The sequence below is a fragment of the Phalaenopsis equestris genome, unplaced genomic scaffold (genome assembly GCF_001263595.1).
Source record: "Phalaenopsis equestris unplaced genomic scaffold, ASM126359v1 Scaffold000036, whole genome shotgun sequence".
NCBI lineage: Eukaryota > Viridiplantae > Streptophyta > Magnoliopsida > Asparagales > Orchidaceae > Phalaenopsis > Phalaenopsis equestris.
Window position 1 is genome coordinate 4,276,281 of NW_018164478.1, and position 8,571 is coordinate 4,284,851.

Consider the following 8,571-nt stretch of genomic DNA (forward strand, 5'->3'; position numbering starts at 1 on the left):
CTTAAAAATGAGTTAAAGTGAGACTTAGGGTCCGTTTGGGGCAGTTTATAAGTGCGAGCGGCGTTTTTTGAAAACGTTGTCGTACCGTTTGGTTCGCACGTTTCGCCAGCTTATTTGAAACTGCGTTTGAATTTTTACACTAAATGCAGGCAGCGGGTCGACTCCTGCGGCCGGCCCGCGGGTTGCGTTTCAGAATAAGCAGCTTATCCTGAAACACACAAGCTGCCCCAAACAGACCCTTATTTATTGACTTTGGATAAAACTTTTTAGTAATTAAATGAATATGATGGATTATTCTCATTAAATGCTTAGAGTGAATGAAGTGATTCATGCACTTATATGATTGAAATGTGATTAAAAGATTCAGCTACTAAGTTGGCTTAATACCCAGGGCAGGGCAATGACCAACCCAAGCAATTAGTAGTGGTGATTTCATGAAGGCTATCATAAATGGTGTTTTTGTGTAGTTATTTAAATATGATGAGTTATAGGTTTTGAGTCCTACTAAGTACACAGACATGACAAATCTAAATATCATCAATAAGATTGATTAGATTATTCACACTCAATTTTCAAGCTACCAAAGATGGTGATGATGTGATAATATTTCTTATCTAATTTTTTCTCTTTAAAAATGATAATCAATTGCAAAAAAAATCATAAAATTAGGTATAAGAAGCTTGTTAATGTTTTGAATAGTTAAAATCATTACAATCAAATTGTACAACAATGAACACGTGATGGTGTAGTGGGTTGACACTGTTGTGTTGCTCATGATGAGATGTTGGGGATAGTTTGATAAGTGACAACACTCAACTACTAAAACAAGAATTTACTTATGTTGCTCTTACAAGTAGTAATGTGTCACATACAATAAATATAATTTGTTGAGCCAATATGTTTGATGTTTGTCATTTATAAAAGAACCAATTTTGAAATTATGTATATTTTGTGAGTTTCATTTTTCGCCCAATTTATTAAGCAGACTTAATTTTATATCATACTCACACCTTTTATATAACCCATTCGTTATTTTATAGACTAACTCATCTAACTTGTTTTGAAAAAGACCTTTTGCTTAGTTGGTACTCATAACCAACTGAATGCTGAGTGATTAGCAATTGGCAGAGTGTTTAGTAATAGTTACTAATGAGTTATAGAATGAGTAGTGGTACATGAGTATCTAGATATAAACATTTTGAGCTTTTAGCAATTATGGGGCTTGTTTATGTTCTTCGATTTAAGATTCAACCTTGTTGATATCTCAAATTTGAAATGTGATGGTTAGAAAAGCCAAACAGTGTGTGCGCTGCGCATCTCAATATTGAAATATATTCTAAATTGTGGAAAAGCTAACCAAACAATATTAGTGAGCATATGATAATCCGAAGCAAATCTTGAGAAGAGATTATCATATTTGTTTGTTCAAGGAAGCATGTATATTTTACTTTTAAGAGGTTGATAATAGCGGTATTTTTGATGTGATGTTAAAGATTGAAGTACTATGCATGCAAATATGAAAGTTTAGGAGTTAGATTTGGAAATACACGGGAATTGTGTGGCATATTTCTTAAACGCCCCCAATTAAAATAGAAGGTTTAAAAGATAATATGCTTAGATTCCATGTTTTCTTAGTTTCATTTAAGAAGAAATTCAGCTTTTGTACATCTCCTATTAATTTTGAAATAAATATGCAAAAAAATTATTTACTTTTCAAATGTAATTATGGCAATTATTCAATATTTTTTAAAAAAATTATCAGATAAAGGTGGTGTTTCGTAGGCTGTTTTAAGAAAGATTTATGTGTGATTTAGGGCCTGTTTGGGGCAGCTTATAAGTGCAGTGTTTGAGTTTTTTTACACTAAACGCAGGCCGCAGGTGCACCCTCGCGGTCGACCCGCATGGAGCGTTTCTAGATAAGTTGTTTATCATAAAACACACAAGCTGCTCCAAACAAACTCTTAATGTAAACCCACCAAACGCGACTTCAACTTATCTAAATCCCTCCATCGATGTCGAATTTAAGGGGATCGCTTGCTAAAGTATTAATTCCTAAAATAAAACGCTAAACAGTACATATAGATTTAAAGAAAATCATTCCAAATATAATTTCGGATTGAACATCATTGGATTTAAAAAATCCAGATTAATCTTATTAGTAAATCCTAAGTGCAGCCTAACAGCTTGAAAATTTATATTAGGATATCTTGACATAATTGTCTTATTTATCATTTTCTTTTTCCTTTTAATATGATCAAAGTTCTTATATGTCATAGCGGAAATATAAGGAATGTAACTAAAGCATCATTTAATCTCAGCAGAGTTACCTTATTGTTATATCATGAATTATAAGTTATCTCACATCACCTAGGGATAGTGGTGTGCATTATTTGGTCAAAAGCGATAAGCTGAACTAAATCGAAAAAGATTGGCTGATTTAATTTGGTTATCAATTTTTGTTTTTAGAAACCTCAAAATTCGATTTTTGGTTACTTGTTTAATTTTCATTAAAACAGACAAATCGAAAGCAAAAAATTCAACATTAATGTGAGGATTCATAAATTCAAATCGATATTGTACATATAAGATATGCAATTTATGATCTTTATCATAATTGCACTCCAGCTAACAAGTAAATATGGGTTTGTTTATAGTTGAACCATTTAAACCGAATTAAATTTTGGTTTGGTTGTATCGAAATTTTGATTGGTCCAGTTTTTCGAATTTTGAATTTCAGTTGCAATCGATTTGATCAATTTGAAAATCGATTCATCCAAACCGATCGAATATTTCCGCACTCTTTTGGATGTTGAATCTGAATCTGTCATGTGAATCACAACCAAAGAATAAAACATAAAACAAGAGAGGGAAAGACAGAATAAGAGAACGTAGTAGCAAATAATAGGTCAAGGAAATTTCTATTAATTCTTTGATTGCCCTTTACTCGGCGGATAGAGGACATAATACTAAGGTGAAGTCTTCTTTCTTATTGGCTAAGTTGACAACCTTAGTAGTTTATTTAGATTGACATGTCTGATTTTTAGTTGAGAACTCCCATCAGAAAGACGTGTTTAAGTTGGTTCTCATTGGAACTGGTCTCTTTTTGAAGAGCTCATCTCAACTTGCTTGATCATGGTGCTGTTCCTCGGGAATGTAAAGTTCAGTTCCATGGCTGGTTGATGCTTTTGTGGCTGGAGAACTTTTATTGGAAGCACTTTCCTTACGTGGTCATAACTGTTCTTTTTTTTGTGTATGTTGTTTGCCATATTTTTTACATTTATTTTTGTTTGTCTGTTTGTTTATGGGAGTCTTTCACTATTGTGTCGAGTTATATTTTTTGTGTATGTTATGGTGAAATTTTCCCAAGAGTTACAACAAACTTATACTAAGAAATATTTTGATACCCATCAACAAATTTTTATCATCCGATACGAATCTCGAGATAATTTTTTAAATATAAAATATTCAAATTTTAATTAAAAATTATCATAAACTTCAATTTCAGTAAACTTACAATCAAATTGATCGGTTCGACAAGATGAACTAAACAAAATCAAAATTGGTCTATTATGAGTCAATTCAAGCACGCACTAAGCAATTAAACTGTTTTTAGAAGTTTTAGTGCATAATTGGATAATTAAACAGATGTCAAATATGACAAGAATATAGTTAAACCGAGCATCTCCGAAAGACAAATTTAGCGAGCACAAGATCACTCAATTATGACATTCTTAAGAAACTCAAATATTCGTTGAATGTTGTCCGATTAAGGGAATCTCTCTTGGGTGTCTGATAGAATGGTTCAAATTCATTCCTTATTTGCTGAGAGTTGTATCTTAGACTCTATAAATAAAAGTCTTATCCCTCTCTCTTGAGAGGGATAGGGGGGTGACCTTGAAACGGGAGAAAACTGAAGCTTGGAGGATGACCTGAAGTCCAACATCGCTTTTGCACCGCAGATCTAACAAATACCTCCCACCTCTACAGTCGTTAACCACTGTCGACCAGGGGCCATTGTCTACGGTAGATCAACGTTGACTACCCTTGAGCCGTTGCAATGAAACCTCTCGTGGAATCACGATGTGCACTGCAGAATCCAAGGTAGATGGCAGAGAGACTAGGCATCCTTTGGAATAACATACACTGCATATAGTCCGATAATGTATCTCAAAGACGGTGAAACAATATGCTCTTAACATGGTGCAACGACACACCTCAATGACGGTGTAACAACACATTCCACATAAGGTGCAACGACACATATTGAAGGAGATATAACAATGCAACCCAAATACAGTGCAACAACACACTCCTAAAATTGTGTAATAATGCGCCTCAAATACTTTGCAATGACACCCATCGATGATGATGTAACAATGCACCCCACATTGGGTGCACAATGCCTTCCGAAGACAATGTAACAATGCACCTCGAAGATGATGACTTTCTCTATACTCCCAAATCTTTCTCATTGCAGCTTAGACGTCATCAAAGTTCACGACTACAACATACGTGGTCCACAAGTAGTGGAGCTTTTGACTCCGACCTCTATGACCTACGAATGTCATCATAGCTTACCACTACGACCTATGTGACCAAATACGACATATGCAGTCCACAAATCTTGTAGCTCCCGACTCCGTAATTTACAACATACGTTGTCTACGAACATCGTCACAAATCACTACTATGATCTATGTGACCAACTATGACATACACAACTCACAACTTGTGCAACTCTCAATTACTACCTTATAACCAACCGACGTTCCTGAAACAATCATCTACGACCCACACAATCAATTACTATCACTTCTTTCAACTATTACCTATAAAATAATTTGATGCTACAACCATCATCTATAACATTCATGACGAACAACTACTTACATAACAATCGACTACGACCTATACTGTCTGCTAGCACCAATAACTATATTCATTAATGCTAGATTACGACTACTATCAATGAACAACTATAGTAAATTTACAATGATCAACTTTGTAATCCATCTTCTCTAATTCAGGAGAAAAATGAACATTTATACTCACTATTCATAGTGAATCAATTCAATCTGTTCTGACCTTGCAGTTTTTTCCTCTTTTCATGATTTTTCATGTAAAAATTCAAGTATTTTCTTTTAATTCTCTTTACTTAACTTGAGTGTACGGTGTGCTTCGTTTTTGTATAACATTAAGACGATAATTCGTTACTCAACTGTTTTAAATTTTCTACATGTATCATATTTATTTTTTTTCATTCTATAAAGTGGGTTTCACACACCATTTTCTTAAAAAAAGTTAAAAAAAAAAAAAAAAATTCAACAAAGAATTTTTCACATTTCTATAAAGCACACAGTTATGCAGAACGGTAGATCGTCAGATCACCGCCGCCATCGTCATCGAATGATACCGGCCGTCGAATCTCTAAAGTCGGCGTGCCGCCTCATTACTTTTTGTGCAAGAAAGAAAAGAAGGCGACTTTCTAGTGATATATGTACCCATTTCCGCTCCTCTGGAGTCCTCGGCTCTTCTCCTGTTCTCTACTCTCTGCTGTATGTTCATCAAGAGGAGAGAGAGCCCACCCTCGATCGATGAGTTATTCCATGTATGATGGCTCGAGGTATATAGCTCATGCTTTCTAATTATCTTTTGATTGTTTTGGTATCCATTTCTTTAACCCTATGCGGGTTTTGAGCTCTTTGATCCGATCGGAATTGGCTGAGAGCCGAGTTCGTTGTTTGAGTGTATGGTTTTGTATATTGTTCTCTTGGGTAGGGTTAGGGCTAGAATTTTGCAAGGAAAATTGTTCGGTGGAGCAATTAAAGTTTGTTTTTTTTTTATTGTTAGATGGCTAATTTGGAGTGGAGAATTAAGTTGGATGGGACCTGCATGAGAGCATCCATTTTTCTTTGTTCATTGTTTTTTTATAGATATATAATCAAACCGAGGCGGCGTTTGGTACGCACTTTTAACAGGATTTACATCAGGATTTCACTTCTATTTTTTGAAGTTTTGCCCGATTTATAAATCCAGCCAAACTCAAAAAAATAAGCTTTAATAAACCTCACCAATTTCCCCCCGTTTTTGAAGTAAATCCTTGATTTATTAAATCCGGTTATTTGTTGGATTTAACGGTTTAAGGGCGGAAGAAAACACACCTGCGGGTTGTCGCTATCCCATTGCCAACATTTCATGGGTATTTGACTTTATTAATCTTAATGCATTTGGATTTGATAATTTCGGATCTACATGGTTTACTAAATCCTATTTAAGTTAATGCCCCATAAGTATTTGGTAGTGTTTGTTTTGGGTGCTAGATTTATGTTAATGCCCCATAAATAGCAATATTTCGAGTGTTTGTTTTGGGTGCTATGATTTTGATCTTGGGTGCAGCCAAACACCTCATAAGTATTTGGTAGTGTTTGTTTATATGGGATAATTACTTACACAACACTCGAAACATTGCTATTTACAAAACTAGCACCCATGTAATGAACTACCGAATTGATGCATGCATGTCTGTCACGATCGAAACATTGAGAATTTGATAAATTGAAAACTTTTTTTGGTTTATCGCAAATTTTGAAATTTGAGTGACAATTTGAAAAATGGACAAAAGAGGCTGCTTGATTTGTAAATAATAATGCTTTGGGTGCTAGATTTATGTAGTTAACTGCAATTTTGTAATTTTGCTAGCACATTATTAGTTTCTGTTGGGCTTTATTGTACAACTACAAGGAAGAACTGGGACTGGAAGAGGTGGGGCTGGACATTGTTTAAGAGTCAAGATGAGATTAGCAGAGTTTTGATTCCTAAATCTCTAAATCCAGGGATTAATAATTCTGGAATGGCCTTTACTAAGGAAACACCTATAAAGTGTTGGTGTGTTGGGGTTGGCCATTGGTTTGATTTAGGAATTGAAACTAAAATGTTTCTTAGCTAAACAACTTTTATTCCTCATTCTATTTTGACCCCGCTGTGTTTATATTGATTGCAACTTTGCTACATCTCTCATTGGTAGATAAGATATAAATCATCATTTAAAAAAATCTATAATAGTTTATTGGGATGACTAATGAAGAAGGATTGATGTTGAGAATTTTGAATGGACTTTGCATTTTTGAGGATGCAAATAGAGATTTATTTGTACAACAAGAAGCTGCACTTTCTATTGGACAAGAAGCTTTTAGTTGTGATGGAGATTCCAAAATTTCAAAGTTGATGTATGTGTGGGGGCCATTTACAATTACTTATATTGGTAATTTTAACTATTTTATGATTTTATAGATGACTCAAGTAGGAGATATGGCTTTATTATTATTATTATTATGATTTGCTCTGTTTGGTAACTTAAACGGGAATACTAAGTCTAGAATGAAATAAATCTGAAGTTGAAGTGCTTACAATTAGATTATCAAGGAGAATACATAAGATGATTTCAAGGTCTACTATGTAGAGAATGACCTCAAAATAAAGATGACTTTTTGCAAGAAAAGCTTATCAAAATGGTGGCTGAGTGGATGTATAAAATATTTAACAATGCTAGGAGCTTTAGTTGCATACTATGTTACCAAAAATGTTCTGAGTTGAGGCTATTAACTCTAGGAATACTTGAACAGCAAAGTCTTTCCACAACAATGTATTTCAAAACACTAACGTTAGGAGCAATAACGAGCTAAACATTTATTTCTCGAAAGTGCTTGATTATCTTTCCTATTTTTATATTGCCTATGTTGCCATAAGTAAACTTGATGCTAATTCTAAAATATTTTTGTTTATTGTCCATGATATTTAAGAGTTTGATTATCATTTTAGGATGTCCAAAATTGAACAGTTATTGGGAGATAACATGTATTTTTCATTGAAGATTTTTGTATAGAACATTTTGAAAGCAGTTCTTAAAGCTTTGCAATCGAACATGATCCCATTGAAAGACATTCTTATAATTGAGTTTTACAAAACTTGTATTGCTTTAGGAAGGAGGTTCAACAAAACTATTGGACCAATTCATAAATATTCTTTTGCACTGCACTATATTTGGTTGACCTATATAGGCAAACAATAATGTTTTGAAGAAGTTTCCAGACATGAATAATCTGCTAAGTTAAAGGTAGCTATGAAAGAAGATATAGATTTACTATTATCTAATTAAACATGATAGTTTCCATAATTTCTAAAGGGAAAGAAGGAGGTCCTGTGGAATTAGTCAGTAGATCATATTAAAGAAGTTCACGACGGTAGCAGATGATACAAGGCAATGCTTGTCAGTAAGGGCTTATAATAAAAAGAAGTCATTGCCTAAATAGAAATTTTGTCCCTTAGTATAATTAACCACAATTAGAATAATACATGCACTAGTAGGGACATATTCTTTCAATTCAAGATGTTAGCTATAAGGAAAATATTTATAAATGATGATTTGGAGGAAAAAAATTACATGATGTTGCAAAGGGATTTATGATATAGGAGAATGGAGAATGATGTGTAAACATATAAAAACCCGTATGATCCCAAACAAGTTCTGGGACAATTCTATGAGAAACTTATAGGTTAATTTGGGACAATGGT

The 8,571-nt window shown here is 33.8% G+C and overlaps 1 protein-coding gene across 2 annotated transcripts in view; it reads left to right on the forward strand.

The window, feature by feature from the left end:
- The first annotated feature begins 5,384 nt into the window (after window positions 1-5,384).
- The window catches only part of LOC110018760 (inactive poly [ADP-ribose] polymerase RCD1-like), a 22,526-nt gene continuing 19,339 nt past the window's right edge, over window positions 5,385-8,571 (forward strand). For both annotated transcript variants that reach the window (XM_020716183.1, XM_020716184.1), the window contains exon 1: window positions 5,385-5,623. The gene's annotated coding sequence lies outside the window, so the exon portion shown is untranslated. The remainder of the gene's footprint in view (window positions 5,624-8,571) is intronic.